This window comes from Polypterus senegalus, chromosome 8 (assembly GCF_016835505.1).
Source record: "Polypterus senegalus isolate Bchr_013 chromosome 8, ASM1683550v1, whole genome shotgun sequence".
NCBI classification, from domain to species: Eukaryota; Metazoa; Chordata; class Cladistia; order Polypteriformes; family Polypteridae; genus Polypterus; species Polypterus senegalus.
The window spans coordinates 153,829,172-153,847,939 of record NC_053161.1 but is presented as its reverse complement, the minus strand read 5'-3'; the positions used below and the strand labels follow the sequence as shown (position 1 = coordinate 153,847,939).

Genomic DNA, 18,768 nt, shown 5'->3' with positions numbered 1-18,768 from the left:
CTAGTATTAATTGAATTATCTGGTACAGTTTAAAACTGTGTCTCCATTTCTCAGATCATGTTGCTCTAAGGCAGGGGACTCTCATCTTTTTTTTCCTCTGAGAGCTACTTTTACTATCAATCAATCAATCAACATTTATTTATATAGCACATATTCATACAAAAAAAATGTAGCTCAAAGTGCTTTACAAAATGAATAGAAAAATAGAAGACACAATAAAAAATAAACATAAGTCAACATTAATTAACATAGAATAAGAGTAAGGTCCGATGGCCAGGGTGGACAGAAAAACAAAAAACTCCAAAGGCTGGAGAAAAAATAAAATCTGTAGGGGTTCCAGACCAAGAGACCACCCAGTCCCCTCTGGGCAATCTACCTAACATAAATCAAACAGTCCTCTTTGTATTTAGGGTTTTCATGGAAGGACTTCATGATGATGGTCACGTAGACTTCTGGCTTTCAGTCCATCATTGTTGGAGCATCATGATGCTTTGAGTAGATGGAGGTGGCGCAGGCCGCCACCACAAAGAAACCGGAAAAAGAAACAGAAGAGAGAGTAGGGGTCAGTATGGATTTTGGAGCCACTGTGAATAGTTATTGTGATGAATTGAACATACAGAGTATCAGGATTAAGTTAAAGTGAAGTTATAAAAAGGCCATGTTAAAGTAATGTGTTTTCAGCAGTGTTTTAAAGTGCTCCACTGTATTTGCCTGGCGAATTCCTATTGGCAGGCTATTCCAGATTTTGGGTGCATAACAGCAGAAGGCCGCCTCACCACTTCTTTTAAGTTTAGCTTTTGGAATTATAAGGAGACACATTTGAAGATCTAAGGTTACGATTTGGAATATAACGTGTCAGGCATTCCGATATATAAGATGGAGCGAGATTATTTAAGGCTTTATAAACCATAAGCAGTATTTTAAAGTCAATCCTGAATGACACACGCAACCAGTGTAGTGACTAAAGGAAAATGGCCGAGAGCTACTCATGTTTTCTAACGTTTTTTCTCATAGCTTATTTCAACCAGAACAAACTGAATAAGCTTGTTTTGCCTGAATTTACAAAATGTTGTTGTCCACAACTCACATTTTGCATTAAAACATCACAAAAAATATTTAGTTCACCTGCAAGTGCATTTTGTATGTCTGTATGCATTTTCTAGTGTATCTCACACTATTGAATTAAAACATGAATGCTGTCAAAACAAAACAATGCAATTACAAATACACAGATATGACTTATTAATTTGTCATTTTGTTCCTTGTCGCTGTTTCACTTCACAAGAGTATTCACATGTCCAGTTGCAGGTGTGATGTGTTTTTTAGTTAGTCAGATGACTGGCACTGCATGGAGTCAACAAGAGTGGCATGTGTATGGTGGAGTGGAGCCACTTAGGTTCACTCTTATGGAGTCCTTTAAATGTTCATCTGTCAGTCTTGATCTGAACTTTGATTTCATGACATTCATGTCAGACTCACAGAGGTATGGAGACCCAAATAAAGCAGATATTTTCAGAGCTGCTTGGTGAAGATTCATGTAGTTATCTGGCTCTGCTAAGCTCTAGAAATGCTGAGAATGCGGTTGAGACTTTAACTGCACATTATTCTGAAGGTTTACTAATATATAATATATAAATTCCAATGTTTTGCTGTCTGCATGTCTGTCCGCTATTCATGAGAGAACTAAACGGATTTAGATCGGGTTTTTTCTATAATTTGCTAGAACATTCCTTTTGATTTTGCGACTTCTCTCATTTCGTTATGTCTCATAGCTCGCTTGTGTTACCAATTTATTTGCGCGAATCCGAGATCCACATGACGGGCTGAAGGGAGGGGCCTTCCTCACTCACTCGCCAGCTTCAGGGTGTGTTCCTTAACTCCACTTAGCTAGTGAACGAGAGAACAATTGAATTAAACTTTGTTACTTAGGTGAGTTTGAGTCCGGATATTCTCTTAAGTGTATGCCACATTGAAAAGATAGATTGCAATTCAGATTGTGGATCATGACATGATTTCTTGAAAAGATCGCCCACCCCTAAATTGAGCAATCAAGTTTTCTAATTTATATAGGATTCATTAACCCTCTGGCAAGCTACTTGGAAAGGGGTAGCTCGCCAGCGAAGTGTTGGAGACCCCTGCTCTAAGGAGAGATTTCGCTCAGTTGGCTCTTGCACCATGGCCAAGGCAGTAAATGTTTTTTTTTTTTTATTTAAATAAATGTAGAAACTTTGTTTTTCAGGTTCAGTTCTGGGGGCCTCCTGTGGCTGTAGGTTTTAATCACAAATATGTTCTCATTTTTGTTAGATGCCCCCTACTTTAGTTATGAAAACATTTACAGTTTCTAGGTGTTTGAGTCGATTCAGAAATTACAACCTAGCTATGTTCATTTTTTACTGAATTAAGCAAACATTTACAGTACAGGCCAATAGTTTGGACACACCACCTCATTCAATGTGTTTTCTTTATTTTCATGACCATTTACAGCACTCCATCACTCTCCTTCTTGGTCAAATAGCCCTTACACAGCCTGGAGGTGTGTTTGGGGTCATTGTCCTGTTGAAAAATAAATGATCGTCCAACTAACCTGACTTCTGCACAACACAACTGCTGGTCCCAACCCCATTGATAAAGCAAGAAATTCCACTAAATAACCCTGAGAAGGCACACATGTGACGTGAAAACCATTTCAGGTGACTACCAGTTGAAGCTCATCGAGAGAATGCCAAGAGTGTGCAAAGCAGTAATCAGAGCAAAGGGTGGCTATTTTGAAGAAACTAGAATATAAAACATGTTTTCAGTTATTTCACCTTTTTTTGTTAAGTACATAACTCCACATGTGTTCATTCATAGTTTTGATGCCTTCAGTGAGAATCTACCAATGTAAATGGTCATGAAAATAAAGAAAACACATTGAATGAGGAGGTTTGTCCAAACTTTTGGCCTGTACTGTATGTGTGTTGGATGTATAAGTGCTCAACTTTTGTCTTGCCTTTTAATAATTTCCTCTTTTTTAATGTTCTAGTTACTTAACCCAGTATTTACTAATAAGCATACAAGTGGATAACACTGAAGTAGATGCTGCCCTTAGCATTTAGTTTCATTTGCTCCACTCATTATTAATTGTAGGATACCATTAAAGGAACAAACTCCATGGAATAGAGCGAGTTAAAAAAAATAATTACTCGGTTTCTGTCAAATACAAGTCTCTTTTTCTAAATAAGAGGAGGAAGACATTTCCAGCTCATTAAGCAATGAGATCAGTTAGGGGGAATGTGACTGACTCGATGAAAGACTAGATAGAACAAACACCTGCAGTCATAAGTTGTCCCAGAAAATGGTACTTGAGAGCAGCTGATGAAGAAGATAAATTTTTAATTTCAAGCCTCTAGTACTAGCTGTTGAGTAATACCTGTCTATACTTCTTTTTTTCAGTATTTGCATGTAAACATATGGTGACTTTCCAGCTGACATTGAATAGAATCGTAAGATAAGGTCAGTAACCCCATGAAATGTTTTTTTTTTTTTCTTTTTAAACATAAGTGGACATATCCTTGATTTAAACAGTATCTTTAGATAAAGGTGGTGTAATTGGAAAATTTGACTTTGCAATAATTTATTCAATAAAAGATGAACAGATCTGCCATTTCTATCTCTGACATGAACTGGGTGTAACTTTTTTCCATTTCTCGATGCAGAATTCTTTTATCTGTGTGATGTTTGAAGGGAGTCTTGCCTGCACAACCCATTTCATATCCGCCTCTCCAATGGATTCAGATCTGGGTTTTGACTCTGCCATTTCAGAGCCCTCCATTTCTTTCTTTTCAGCCATTCCTTGGTGGATTTCATATGCATGTTTAGGGTCATTGTCATGTTGCAAGATACACTTTGGGTTGAGCTTCAATCCTCTGACAGATGATCTCACATTATCCTGAAGCACCCTCTGGTACAATAAAGAATTCCTAGTAGATTCTGTGACGGTGAGCTTCCCAGGCCTGCTAACATTTCTTCTGCCACACTTTACAATTGCTATCAGGTTTTTCAGGTCAAATGTGGTTTTCAGCAGACATTTTTTCTGGAACTAACTCTATCTTTGCCTTTGACACAGAGCACATTGTTCCAGTAGTCCTGGTCTTTGCCTAGATGTTCATGGGAAAATTTGACGCTTGCTCTGATGTCCTTTTCAGACATGAAAGTTTACCTCCTATCAAAGCTCCTATGTAGATGTAATTTGTTCAGCCTCTTTCTAATGGCAGGCTTGTGCATTTTGACATTGACAGTAGCAAGAGCTACCTGTGCGTCCCATGATGAAATTCTGGGGCTGATGAAACTTCTTTCAGCATCTTGTGTCCTGCTGTCAGGCTGAGCTTGCTGGGTTGACATGGCCTGGACAAGTTGTTTGAAATCTACACCACTTGCAGATCTTCTGTGCAGTAGAAGTTTTGATTTACAGTTGTTTTGAGACATTATACTATAAATGCTTTTCCAGGCATCTCTAATATTACTGAAAGCCTCGGAGCTCTTTCAGTATAAGTACAGAGATAACACCAGACCAAACTAAATGTCTGAGGTTGAAATAAGACCAGTTCAGATAAGATTCTCTCCACTGAAGTTCTAATCATTTGAGTCTGATTCTAATTTTAGGTATCTGAGGTAGAGAGAAATGTAGGGGTGGATTTTTTTTCTACATGCACAATTTGCAGTTGTTTATTTATATTACACAATGAACTACAAAATGAAATGTAAATATGTCACGATGTTCGCTATATCATGTCATCTTTTATCTTCTCTATATATAGAAAATCCTAAGCCTAAAAGTGCAGCGATTTTATGTCCCGCTTTAAATCAGGTTTATTTTAAAACCTACGTATATATGTTTGGTGTCATTCTTTTCAGAATTTATTGAACTTTAATGTGATGTTGTTAGATTTTCAGATTCTTGTTCCATTTTTAAATTATAAACTGAAAAAAATATCAAGAACTTGCGTCCCACGAGACAAGACTTTGTGCCAAGAGATTTAACCACTTCCGGGGCTGAGAACAAAAGACAGAGTAGGATAGCTGCTGCACAGACTTTTAAATGTTCAAAGCGCCGCACAAGATGCAGATCATGCAGTACGGCAGCAGCAGCTCATCGAGCAAAGAGGTGGTAAAAAAAACTATTTGTTTCCCATTGTATCACCGTTTAAGAGGGGGTTTTGGAGGAGCGACCACATCTCCTTGGAGTGCATTCAGCCCCCCTCATCACAACACGAGCGGCAGCAACGTGAAGTGGCTGGCGCGTAGCACAGGCCAGGGGGGATTGGCAAGCGAAGTGAGCAGGGGGCGAACCCCCTAGTTTATAAATATTGTTTAAGTGAAGATTAGATCTTGATTTGTCCACATGTTAAAAAAAAAAAAAGAAAGAAAAGAAAAAGCACTTAATAGGGTGTACTTTTTCATGTAGAAATATCACTTCTTCAAAGAGACTGGGCAACCACTAATAGAATGAGTGTATAGTAAACTTCACACAGCCCCAAAGTCACCTACAACTGAGCAGTGTAACGGGACCTGCAGTGAATATTGATGCCCTTTCCCATGGTCAAGAACCTTTCAGGTTGTGGAGGCCAATATTGCATGCTTTAAAACATTGAATGAAAACAATTGAGTGGTCACTTTATTCAGTTCTCCTAACTAGTACTCGGTACACACTTTGACTTCCAGGACAGCTTGAATTCTTCGCAAGGTTCAACATGATGCTAGATTTTGGTTAGGCTGACACAATAGCTTCTCGGTTCCTGCAGATTTTATGGCAATACATTGATGATGTGGACCTCCAATTACACCATATCTCAAAGGAACAACTAAAATCTCAGGACAGTGTAGACCATTGTAGCAAACTGAACCATTCAAATGCTGCCCAGTTATCCTAAAGAGGCCTAATATTTGTTCATAAAACACTTCTTCCACATTCCAATATCACCAATACATGTACCTTTTACACAAAACAAGTTGTATCCTTAGGTTCATGCTCTTTATGCCTAAGAAATAAAAGGATGCAGAGCAGGTGACATTTTTTCAGTCCTTAGTCATCAACCTTTGGAGATCTCATGCCTACTGTAGCTTCATTTCCCTGTTGTTAATGGTCTCCCACTGCTGTAGATTGTTTACCTCAAGGTCTGATACTTTAGCACTTTGAGCTACTGTTTGTATGAAAATGTGCTATATAAATAAATGTTGTTGTTTATGCATTCTGAAAGGCCTTTCTGGACATTGCTGTCGTAAAGAGCTGCTACTTAAGTATGTGTGGCCTTTCTATTATCTTGAGTGTGTCTGGCCATTCTCCTTTGAATTTTTCTTATTAAAAGATGTTTTCGTCAGGGTTGGATTTCCTATAAGGCCAACATAGGCCATGGCCTAGGGTGAAGCAGTCAGGGGGGTGTATATACAGAACAAATAACAACCAAATATTTACAAATTTTTCAGTATTATTTTGAAAAGGCCAAATAAAATGCTGTTTTTTAAATTTACTTCCATATACATTAAATAAATTGAGCAGTACATTTACGTTGCCCATCTCTACACCTTGTGCTGTCTTGCTTAGTCACAGGCAAAAAGCATTTGCTATTTCTACTCTCACACACTCGGCGTAAACCACGTGTTAAAAGGAAAATTCCAGATTTGGTGTTACAATAGTGCTTCCAAGTGATTAATTACGCTCATATCGCTTGACTTCTACATATCTACTGATAGTAGGTACCTAAAATATATCGTTACTACTTTTATATACCGTACTGTTTAGTTTAAATGTGGAAATTGATGTTTTGGAAGTTGCCAAAGTTCTCCAATCACTAGTAAAGTTCTTGATAGAACTGCGAGAACAGTTTGATTTATATGAGGAAAAAGCTCTCAACATTTCTGAAAAGAAGGTACTGTATATGAGCGTGATGAAAAGCGTTCGATTCTCCGGAAACTTGATGAGACACGTTTATTAAGCGGGCATGATAACTTTCGAATCAATACGTTTCTAATGATAGCTGACAACCTTAAAGCAAAAGGTCAGTTGCTTACAAAGAGTTTGGCTAAAGATTTGGTGCTCTTACAAAATTCTGGTCGCTGACTTCTCCAGAACTTGAAGAAGAGGGAAGAAACCTGCTTTTGATTTTCAAACATGATTTGGAACCTGCTCTATGCGATGAACTTGTCCATCTGAAATCTCACATAACTGATTGCAACATTGGGACTAAAAACCCCTTTAGCACAAAGGACTACAAACAGTTTATCCAAATGCTGACATTTCATTAAGAATGTTTGTCTGCACGCCGGTGACGAATTCCTTGGCTGAAAGGCCTTTTTCTTCTCTGAAAAGAATCAAGGATCATTTAAGATCTACGATGCCTCAAAATAAGCTGAATGTCTTTGCACTTCTTTGCATCGAAGCAGATTTAACAAGATTGGTCGACTTCAATGAAACAACTGAAGCTTTTTCAAAAGCGCAAAGGAAGAAATTCTAATAGGTATTTAAGATGGCTTGAAGAAACTGGATGGCAAGTTTTTTTGTAGGTGATAATGTTATGCAATTTCATAAGTAGTGTAGTTTTGAATTAAAAATATATTGTGGTTCAAAGATTATAAAGATTGTATTAAGTGCTTATATGTTTCAAAAATAAACTATTACATATTAAATTGAAAATTATAGATCAACTTTTTGAGGGGGGCGCAGAATTATGTGCTTTGGCCTCAGGCGTATAAATGTGTAAATCTGGCCCTGGTTTTCGTGCACATAGCCATTATCCACTTGATGCTTTTTTGTTTATTACAGCATTGTTTGTAAACTCTTAATGGACTGTAGTGCATCAAAATCTGGGAGGCAGTTTTTTTCCTTAATCCTGGCAACACTGCATTTGCCTCCAACAGCCATACTACCACAACCATAGGCACTTAGAATGGCCAAGACTTGTGATCTTATATTTGGTCCAACAAGAGCTAAACCACTTGACCATGTCTGCCTGCCATATACACAGAGTCAGAGCCACATGATTGGCTGTTTGGAGGAGTAGGCTGTTTACGTTCAACAAAAATATGGGGACGCAGTTGGAAACTTGTTAAGGGTAAATGTGCAGAAACATCAGGAAGTTTTTCTTCACACAGAGAACCACAGACAGGAATAAGTTACCAAGTAGTGTGGTAGACAGCAGGATGTTAGGGGGTCTTCAAAATTTTATTTGATGTTATTTTGGAAGAATTAAGTGGATAGGACTGGCAAGATTCACTGAGCTGAATGACCTGTTCTCATCCAATTTGTTGTGATCTATATGTTAATAAGCAAGTGGACAGATTGAAACATAAAATTTCTCAAGGCTGAGGCTTGGAAGTGGCTGGTTTCCAGTCTCATTCCTGGGGGAATCTTGTGGCTTCAGGTTTTTTTTCCCCCACAATGTTTCAGTTTCGGTAAGCCTTTTCTCCTATAACTGATCATATTGTTTAATTAGCTGGGTTTTTTTGTGCTCTTATTGCCCCTTTATAAAAGGGCAGTAGTGTGAAATTAACATTAGAAATGTTTGTGTTTTCACTATAGTTTTAAGTTGAGCAAAAGAAATATTTTTCATGCATTCTAATTCAAAATAATGAATACAAAAAGTAAGACTGCATAATATATAATGCAGAAAAATAGAAAGCCATGTAAAATAAGTAGAAATTATATATACTGCTCAAAAAAATTAAAGGAACACTTTTTAATCAGAGTATAGCATAAAGTCAATGAAACTTATGGGATATTAATCTGGTCAGTTAAGTAGCAGAGGGGGTTGTTAATCAGTTTCAGCTGCTGTGGTGTTAATGAAATTAACAACAGATGCACTAGAGGGGCAACAATAAGATGACCCCCAAAACAGGAATGGTTTAACAGGTGGAGGCCACTGACATTTTTCCCTCCTCGTCTTTTCTGACTGTTTCTTCACTAGTTTTGCATTTGGCTACAGTCAGTGTCACTACTGGTAGCATGAGGCGATACCTGGACCCTACAGAGGTTGCACAGGTAGTCCAACTTCTCCAGGATGGCACATCAATACATGTCATTGCCAGAAGGTTTGCTGTGTCTCCCTGCACAGTCTCAAGGGCATGGAGGAGATTCTAGGAGACAAGCAGTTACTCTAGGAGAGCTGGAGAGGGCCATAGAAGGTCCATAACCCATCAGCAGGACCAGTATCTGCTCCTTTGGGCAAGGAGGAACAGGATGAGCACTGCCAGAGCCCTACAAAATGACCTCCAGCAGGCCACTGGTGTGAATGTCTCTGACCAAACAACCAGAAAGACTTCATGAGGGTGACCCAAGGGCCCCATGTCCTCTAATGGGCCCTGAGCTCACTGCCCAGCAGCATGCAGCTCGATTGGCATTCACCATAGAATACCAGAATTGGCAGATGCACCACTGGTGCCCTGTGCTTTTTACAGATGAGAGCAGGTTCACCCTGAGCACGTGACAGAAGTGAAAGGGTCTGGAGAAGCCATGGAGAACATTATGCTGCCTGTAACATCATTCAGCATGAGCAGTTTGGTGGTGGGTTAATGATTTTCTGGGGAGGCATATCCATGGAGGGTCACACAGACCGCTACAGGCTTGACAAAGGCACCTTGGCTGCCATTAGATATCAGGATGAAATCCTTGGACCCATTGTCAGACCCTATGCTGGTACAGTGGCTCCTGGTGCACGACAATTCCTGGCCTCATGTGGTGAGAGTATGCAGGCAGTTCCTGGAGGATGAAGGAATTGATACCATTGACTGGCCACCACACTTTCCTGACCTAAATCCAATAGAACACCTCTGGGACATTATGTTTTGGTCCATCCAATGCCACCAGGTTGCACCTCAGACTGTCCAGGAGCTCAGGGATGCCCTGGTCCAGATCTGGGAGGAGATCCCCCACAACACCATCTGTCATCTCATTAGAAGCATGCACCGATGTTGTCAGGCATGTATACAAGAACACAGGGGCCATACAAAGTGCTGCGTACAATTTTGAGTTGCTGCAATTAAATTTTGGCAAAATGGACTAGCCTGCCACATAATTTTTTCACTCTGATTTTTGGGGCGTCTTTGAATTCAGGGCTCTGTAGGTTGATCATTTTCATTTCCATCAAACAATGTGGCATCCTTTCGTTCCTAACACATTACCCAGTCTATATCAGTATAGATATCCAGGAGGATTTCTTTTTCCCATTGAGATCTGATGTGTTTTCAAAGTGTTCCTTTAATTTTTTTCAGCAGTTTATATGACTGTGTGCATTCCTTGCAAATCCTCACCACGACCCTTTATAAAGTATAAGGTACAGTATGGTTTGTCCATTAAGTTTGACAACAGTTGAGTTATGATTTTTTTTTTTAAACTAAGTATGGCAAACTGGCCGTACTCTGGCTGGGCAACTCAAGGACATTTACAGAGTTGACCTTAAGCCACTTCTGTCTTTTATCCGAGTTGTATATACTTTGTGAGAAGGTCAACCTTTGGCCCTGTCTGAAGTCCAGAGCGCTATTAATGACATGTGTCTACTTTGTTCTTTTTAGCTTTCCCTTAACCCCAAGTAGTCTACCAGTCTATAACAACCCCATAGCTCTACTCTGTCCACTTTTGTCCTTTATTGATACTCAAACTCTGGTCCATTGTTTCATAATGTCTCATATTGATTGCTGTAATTCCCAGTCAGTCAATCATTATCCAACCCGCTATATCCTAACACAGGTTCATAAGGGGTCTGCTGGAGCCAATCCCAGCCAACACAGGGCGCAAGGCAGGAACAAACCCCGGGCAGGGCAGTAGCCCGCCTCAGAGCACACACACACACACACACACACACACACACACACCAGGGACAATTTAGGATCGCCAATGGACTTTGGACTGTGGGAGGAAACCCATGCAGACACGGGGAGAACAAGCAAACTCCACGCATGGAGGACCCGGGAAGCGAACCCAGGTTTCCTTACTGCAAGGCAGCAGCGCTACCAGTATGCCACTGTGCCGGCCCCTCTTCATTTGCCTTTCTGCAAAATTTATACAGAAGCTACATGTACATTAAGAACTCTGCAGCCAGAGTCAAAAGTCAAGGAGAACTTTATTGTCATCTCAACCATATACAAGTATACAGATAGACGAAATTGCGAAGCTCAGGGTCCACAGTGTAACAACATGAAGTGCAAATAAAAAATATAAAACAGAATTAAAACTAAAATGTAAAATTAAAACACAAACAAGACAAGACATTGTGCAAAGTAAAGACAAAAAAGTAGCAGCAATTTTGACGTGTAATAAGCAATATGAACATTGATGCAATGTATGGTATTTGCAATCTAGATACATAAATATAGTCAACAGATATGTAATGTAATAAATAAATTATAGATATAGATAATACAGAAATTATCAGTGTATGATAATAGTTGTTTAAGACATGTGTAAACAATGACAGGTCAGAATGTTTCACAGCAGAAGGATATTAAAGAATGTCAAAGTGCAGTGTGCAAAATACTTAAAGGTTAGTATGAGATTTTCAGTTCTTTTCTCCATGCACACTCGTCTTTACAGGAAAGTGGCTTGCATGTAGAAAAGTTCTGTTTTTAGAGGTGGTTGAGACAGTATGGAAGATCCCAGGTGGCAGCATGGTGTTAAGGAGTCTAACAGCCTAATAATAATAATAATAATAATAAATTTTATTTATATAACGCCTTTCCCATGCTCAAGGCACTTCACAGAGTTTAAAGAAAGAACGGCAGGGTGTACAGTATATTGCATTGCACAAACCAGATAAATAAAGAAGATTAGGACAGTCATTTAAGAGAAAAAACCTAACAGACAACATAATTGATGGTCCAGCACACACACATACAGGTTACATGAGCATCTTGACAGAGAGGTAAACTGAGAGAGGGGTAATAAAGTCAAGTAGAGCTAAAAGCCTTCCTGAGATGTTATTTTAAAAGATTTCATGGAGTTAGCTGATTTGATTAATTCGGTAGCTCATTCCAGAGTCTGGACGCTATACAGCTAAAGGCCCTGCTGTCACCCATGGAGTGTAGATTAGTGTGGGATACAACAAGATTGCCAGAATCAGAGGACCTTAGTGGGCGGGCAAGCACATAGTGATGGAGAAGGTCGTTTAAGGCTTTGTAGGTTATTAGTAGGATTTTATATTCAATTCTGTAAGACACAGGGAGCCAGGAAGCCAACTTTGGGGTAAAAACTCTCCTGCAGCCTGGCAGATCTGGCTTTGATGCTGCAGTATCTTCTCTTGGATGGCAGAAGTGTGAAAAGTCCATGTGAGGGATGTAAGGGGTCCTGCACAATGCTGCAGACCTTGCGGACACATGAGTTTGTAAAATATGCCCTGTAGCAAAGGTAGAGGCAGCCCAATAATGTTCTCTGCTGTCTTCACTATCCTTTTCAGGCACTTGCGGTCGGATATGTTGAACTTGCCATACCAGACAGTGTTGCAGCTAGTCAGAACACTCTAAATGGTGCCTCTGTAGAACATGGTGAGGATGGAAGGGGGAAGACGTGCTTGCTTCAGCCACCTCAGGAATTGTAGTCTCTGCTGGGCTTTCTTGATTAGTGATGAGGTGTTAAGCATCAACGTAAGTTCCTCAGTTATACGCACACCGAGGAACTTGGTACTCCTAACAGTCTGCACATCTAAACCGTTGATACTGAGTGGGATGTGGGCAGGATGTGATTTTCTGAAGTCCACGATTATCTCTTTTGTCTTGTCGACATTGAGAGATAGATTGTTGTCCTCACACCATGCAGATAGCCGTTCCACCTCATCTCTGTATACTGTTTCATCATCCCTACTTATCAGTCCCAGTACCATCGTATCATCTGTAAACTGGATGCTGTGGTTGGTGTTGTGTGGGGCTGTGCAGTCGTGAGTCAGCAGGGTGAAGAGCAGTGGACTAAGCCTGCAGCGCTCCAGTGCTCAGTGTGATGATGCTGGAAGTGTTGCAGCCCATCTGAACAGACTGGGGTCTCTCTGTCAAGAAGTCCAGGATCCAATTGCAGATGGTGGTGTTCAGGCCCAACCTGCTCAGTTTTACAACCAGCTTTTGAGGGATGATTGTGTTGAAGGTGGAGCTGAGTCTATGAGTCATCGCCCACACAAAGCGTTCCGCTCACGTCTCCCCTGTTCTCTCTCAACTGCACTGGTTACCGGTTCCATCAAGGATTAAATTCAAGATTATTTTTCGAGCCTTCAAAGCCCTACATAACCTTGCCCCCTCTACCTTACTCAGCTCTTAGCTCCTTACACTCCTTGTTGTTCTCTCAGGTCCTCGAGCAGTAATCTCCTTACTGTCCCACGCACCAGACTGTCCACCCTGGGAGGCAGGTCCTTCAGTGTTATGGCCTGTCAACTCTGGAACACTCTTCCTCAGTCTCTCTGAGATTGCTCCTCTTTTTCCATCTTTAAATCTCAACTCAAAACTTCAACAAACTTTTGTCTTCTGTGTGATCTTGTTTTTTCCCCATCTGTATGTAAAGCAACCTTGGGTTTGTGAAAGGCGCTCTATAAATGCAACTTATTATTATTATCACTGGATATCATTTATTTGTGATTGAATCAGTTTTATCAGATGAGGCCCAAAAAACTGCATTTCTTTAAGAGAAGCTCTGTGAGGAGAACTTACACTTTAGCTGAAGTTAAGAGTCAGTAAAAGAGGAAGCTTGTGGTTGCAGCTCAAGTAAAAGTATCATGTGCCATGCCAAAGAAGAGATGGCAATGCAATTTTGTCCTACAGAACCTACTGTGAAACTGTTTGAACTTGAACACTTAATTGGACCTCAACCATACGGTAAATTTTTTACACAACCATGTACAGTGTGCATGCTGCTATCTTTTCTTCTGTTGTATTTTATCTTACTGTAGTGACAAATGTGATGTCACAGCCAGCAGTGGGCCTACATTTTTAGGGCCCTGAAGCTTGAACTGTTATAGAGGCCTATTCTCAACCAGCAGTGATGTCTGGGTAACCACTGTTATCTTCTTCAATGGAGATGTTTCACAATAGATCACCACAATTTTTTTAAAACATATAACCACTACATCTCGGATTTTGAATAAAGGTGGTGTTTTTAGTTACACTATTATTGTAATATTACTTTAAAAAAAAAGACAAAGTAGACTCACAGTTTTTAAGAAGTGTAAACTAAAGGCACTTATGGGGCCCCTCCAGGATTACAGGCCCTAAAGCTTAAGTTCATTTAAGTTCATTTAATACCATAGTCCCTGTAGATCCTCCTCTGGTCCCAGCTTGTGTCTACCATTGAGACAGCCAATCGCACATGAGGAATTTGTCTCGTATTGCACTAGAAAGAAGATTCCAGTTGTATGTCTGTTGGTTTGCACTCCGTGACATTCAGTCAGTCTGATGTACTCTTCTTCTGTCCGCCCACCTCTCTCTTTTTTTTTTTTATTTTACTTCCTCCTAATTGCTTTTTCTAAGATGCTGGTTTATCTCATTTACACAAACCAAACTCCTTCCATTATGCAGCTTCAGGATGCAGTTGAACTTGTCTTCAAGAGTGAGGAAAGAGTACCTCTCCAGGTCAATGGTATTTATAGACGGGTGTGGTTGTGTCTGGCATGACTTGCTTTGTTTTATTCAGCTGCATTTATCTTTTGCAGGGTGTGTAGTAGAAAAGCAACAGCTTCATGGGGTAGGGGGTCAGTACCAGACAGAAGCTGCAACTGGAATCTGGGGCCCAGCTAGGTCTGGTGCCTTCTAGGTTATCATTCTCTTGTCTAAAATCAACTTGTGGTATCAGTTTAATATCTGATATACCTCCCTTTGGGGAACCATGACCCAGACTCCCTCCCCTCCCATCTCATTGACCCAAGTGTTATTTTCTTCCATTAGGACCGAAGCACGAGGGCATGGTGTCATTTTGTTATAAGAAACGGAGAAAAAATATTTAAAAGCATCATGCTTTGTTAAAGCTAGATGGGCCATTGTTTTTGTCCCACACAGAAAACAACATGGCCCATGAAAAATTTTGTGCATCACTCCGAAGAATCGCTCTGGCACCTTTAATTTTTATGAGTGTGCGGTGGACTGTTAAGAGATTTTTTCCTGCTTTGAGCCGGATGCTTGCATAGATAGGTTCCAACTGCCCAGCGAGTCTGCACAAGATGGATGGAAACATTACTGCGGCTAAGGTGGCTTTAAAGCACAGTGGCACAAATGTATCCGTTCATTCCCACCAGTGACTCGCGGTGTGTTACCCAACCTGTGTGTGCTTTAATTCTGTTTTAAACTGAATTGTTGAATCCTCAATTTGAAAGTTTCCTCGACAAAATGACGTTAGACGGCTAGCACTCAAGTATATGACACTCCAGTCCAGTAGGTGGCAATGACGTACACACAAAAAAAGGTGGGGGGAGGACGACGGAAACGGAAAAAACTCGCCTGAAGATCGTTCAGGTGCGAAGTTTTATCTGGGAAGGTGAGTGTCCAATACTGTTGTTATTTGAGTTTGTGGTTAAATTAATTAGAACGTGGTTTTTGTTTTGGTTCGGCTAATCCAGTTGATGCAGTATTTTTGGCGTGTGCACAAGTCCGTTAACGTCGCGTCACAGTCTGCTCTTTAACACCCCTCTGTGCCCGAAGAGCATTAGTGACCATTGCCACTGCGCACTCCTCGATAACAAAGGAGTGCCTTCTGTCGCTGAACACTTCGACTATTAAGGATGTCGCGACGTCACCTTTGTAATTTAAAGATGCACAGATATGGTCGTGCGGAGTCTGGTCAGTTAGGTAGTGGGCATGGGAGCGTGGGCCCCATCCGTTAATCCGCACAGGCCGCAGCAGATTGCGAAGGCGGATTTTAGACAAAAGCAAAGGCCGAGATGACCGTACTTCGCGTCACACTGCCGATTTCATAAAAGGCTGGCCACTTAAATTATTATTCTGTGGGATGAAGTAAATGTTCGGTACTTCGATGTACGGCAAACAGCCGTCGGCGCTCCCAGCCTGCAGTCATCGGATTCGATGGGTTAGGCCTGTGCTCGAGTCGAGGCTGGCGCTTAGTGGCGGCCCCGATCTCTGCACTAGCGGTTGCGGACCGGGGTTCCTTTTTCTGCTTATTACGCCGTCATTTAATTGCCGTTTGGGTGCGAACGAATCATTGTGAATGCGGTCCGTGTCAAAAATCATAGCCAAAAAATAGTTGCTTGTTGGAGTGTGCCTTTTAATTACTGAATTGTAATGTGCATGCTTTTAAATACTTTACGCATTTACTTACAGATGTATATATGTGTTCGAAGCTTGAACCGTTTAAACCCACGGACAACGCGAAACAGCATTTTTTTTTTTTCATTTTTGCTGCCAGTCGTAGGGAAAACAGTAAAAACACTGGCTAAAATAGCGAAGATCAATGTTGTAAATGGTAGCGTTGAAAAATAAGTCAATAAGTCATTCCTAAAGAGAAATTGGGCGGAAAATGTCAGCGTGAATGCTCAAGTCCTAATAAAATAGGGTGGAGTTGGTAAAACCACAGACTTACGTCTGACAAAGATTTCCTCCCATTGTCCCGAACACTTTGCTGTGAGGTAGATTAGCAACCCTTAAATTTCTTTGGCGAGACTCTGGTGAAAGCTGTTGCTTTAAAAAGCTCAAGGATTTGAATGCAGCCTGAGAGAGGTTTTCCTGCTCTCTGCACTTTTTTTATATATATATATATATATATATATATATAACATACATACATACATATATACACACACACACACCCCGGTGCAGGTTAAGCAAATTAGCAACTCTAAATTGGTTGTGTATGAGTGTAGGTGTTAAAGGGGGTGTGCGGTTTGAACTTTCATCCTCACCAGGTGTGGTTATTGCCCTGGGCATTTAGCTCCTATAGGAGACTCCTTATCATTCTATAAAGGGTAAACATGCTTCAAAAATCAATCAGTGAACATGTTACTTGAGAATTGCAATGATTGACGAGGTATTGTCACAGGGAGAACGCAATTCCCTTATGAAGACTAACAGAAAATTCGGTTTTGTATTGCCCATGATGTGTAGAGTACAAAACAATTTTATAACACACTAGTGAAGCCACACCTGGAGCACTTTGTGCAGTTTTGGTCTCCATGTTAAAGCTGCACCACAGGAAGTTCAGTTAGGCTGGAAAGATTAAACGAGGTGACCTTATTAAGTTAAAAAAAAAAAAAATGATTTGGTGACATGAATGAAATTTTAAAATTATGAACGGAATTAGTACAGTGGATTGAGATGGTTACTTTGAAAGGAGTTTAACAAGAGCACAGGGTCAATTCCACACAAACATTCAGAAGCTTTTTCACACAGAGAACCCCAAAGGCACATGGAAGAAGTTACCAAGTAATGTGTTGGAGAGCAGGACTTTAGGGAAATTCAAAACTTGATGTTTGTTTGGCGGATAGGATTATCAAGCTTTGTTGGGCTGAATTACCTGTTCTCGTCAAATTTGAAGAGTTCCAAATACTCTCCACATATCCTAGACAGGCGCATGAGAGCATTTGACAGCTCTACATTTGTACGATATACCTGATGAAAATTATTATGAATATAGCTGTCCTCTCCATCCAGCATTGTCCTCTGTCTTTGACATGATGCTTGATTTGAAGAATTCAGAAACTGTGTAGATGGTTGTTTGTGTAAGAAATAAAAAAAAAAAAAGTTTTATTTAAATACAGTTGTACAGATAACGTTGGCTGCAACTGGTCAAATTGCATGTTTCTGGGAGTGTCCAGTGAAATGTGTTGCATCCATTTTGAGATTTTAATACACATAGAAAGAAAACAATCAAGGTGATACTTATAACATGACTGGCAGCCTTTTTTTTTTTTTTTAAAGGCAAAAACTAGTTTACAATAACAGGGTTCTACACAACAATTTGCCAATCAGTTGCCAGCCTGAGAAAAGGCAAATCATTTTTGAAATAATAAACAAACAAATACTGAATTGCCCAAATAAGGGTGGATATTTCAGACAAAATTATATTTGCAAGTTAACATATTGTGAAATGTGTTTGTACATAAACAGTGATACGATTATAGATAATTGAATATTGGATTTTTTGTTGCTTATTTCATTCAGTATATTTAATTATTTTGTTTTCCATGACACCACACATACACCATAAAATGTCTTGAAATAAAAACTGCCATTTTCACCAGTCAGACCCGGGAGGGTGGGCTCTGGTAAGTACTGTGTTTTAACTGGTGCATCATCAATGCAATGCGAGTAAATCTTTGGCCATCAAGTGCTACATTTATAGGCAGACACCACGTGTCCAGTGCAGACTCCTGAGAGGATTATGGATTCAGGGCATCTTGATCTGATGCAGCTACTTTATGCAGTAATTCTGACCGACTTTATTGCACTCTTGGCCACCGTAGATGTGCACAGTCGCAGCTTTGCTTGGGAATCCTGTGGCTCATAGACATATGCAAAGTGCACGCTCAGAGTTACAACTGCGAACATCTCCTCTACCAACAATGCAGTCATTAAAACACAAACTTGTCAGAGCCCATCCTGTCAGCTTTAACGTGTGAAAATGGCAGTTTAAATTTCAAGGCATAATTTCACATTGCGTGTGGTGTCATTGACCTAAAGAAAAATGAGAAAAGTGTTAAAAACATATAAAGAAATGATCATTTAATTATTTATGGTGGCATGTTATTGTCCATCCATCCGTCCGTTATCCAACCCGCCATATCCTAACTGGCAGGGTCACGGGGATCTGCTGGAAACAATCCC

The 18,768-nt window shown here is 40.2% G+C and overlaps 1 protein-coding gene across 2 annotated transcripts in view; it reads left to right on the top strand.

Annotated features, from left to right (window-relative positions):
• Positions 1 to 3,390: 3,390 nt before the first annotated feature.
• Positions 3,391 to 18,768, top strand: part of LOC120533178 (gastrula zinc finger protein XlCGF57.1-like) — a 32,782-nt gene continuing 17,404 nt past the window's right edge. Inside the window, exon 1 of one of the 2 annotated variants that reach the window (XM_039759910.1) lies at positions 3,391 to 3,492. The gene's annotated coding sequence lies outside the window, so the exon portion shown is untranslated. Of the gene's footprint in view, positions 3,493 to 15,386; positions 15,470 to 18,768 lie in introns of those variants that run through there. The other variant, XM_039759909.1, reaches the window with a different exon arrangement.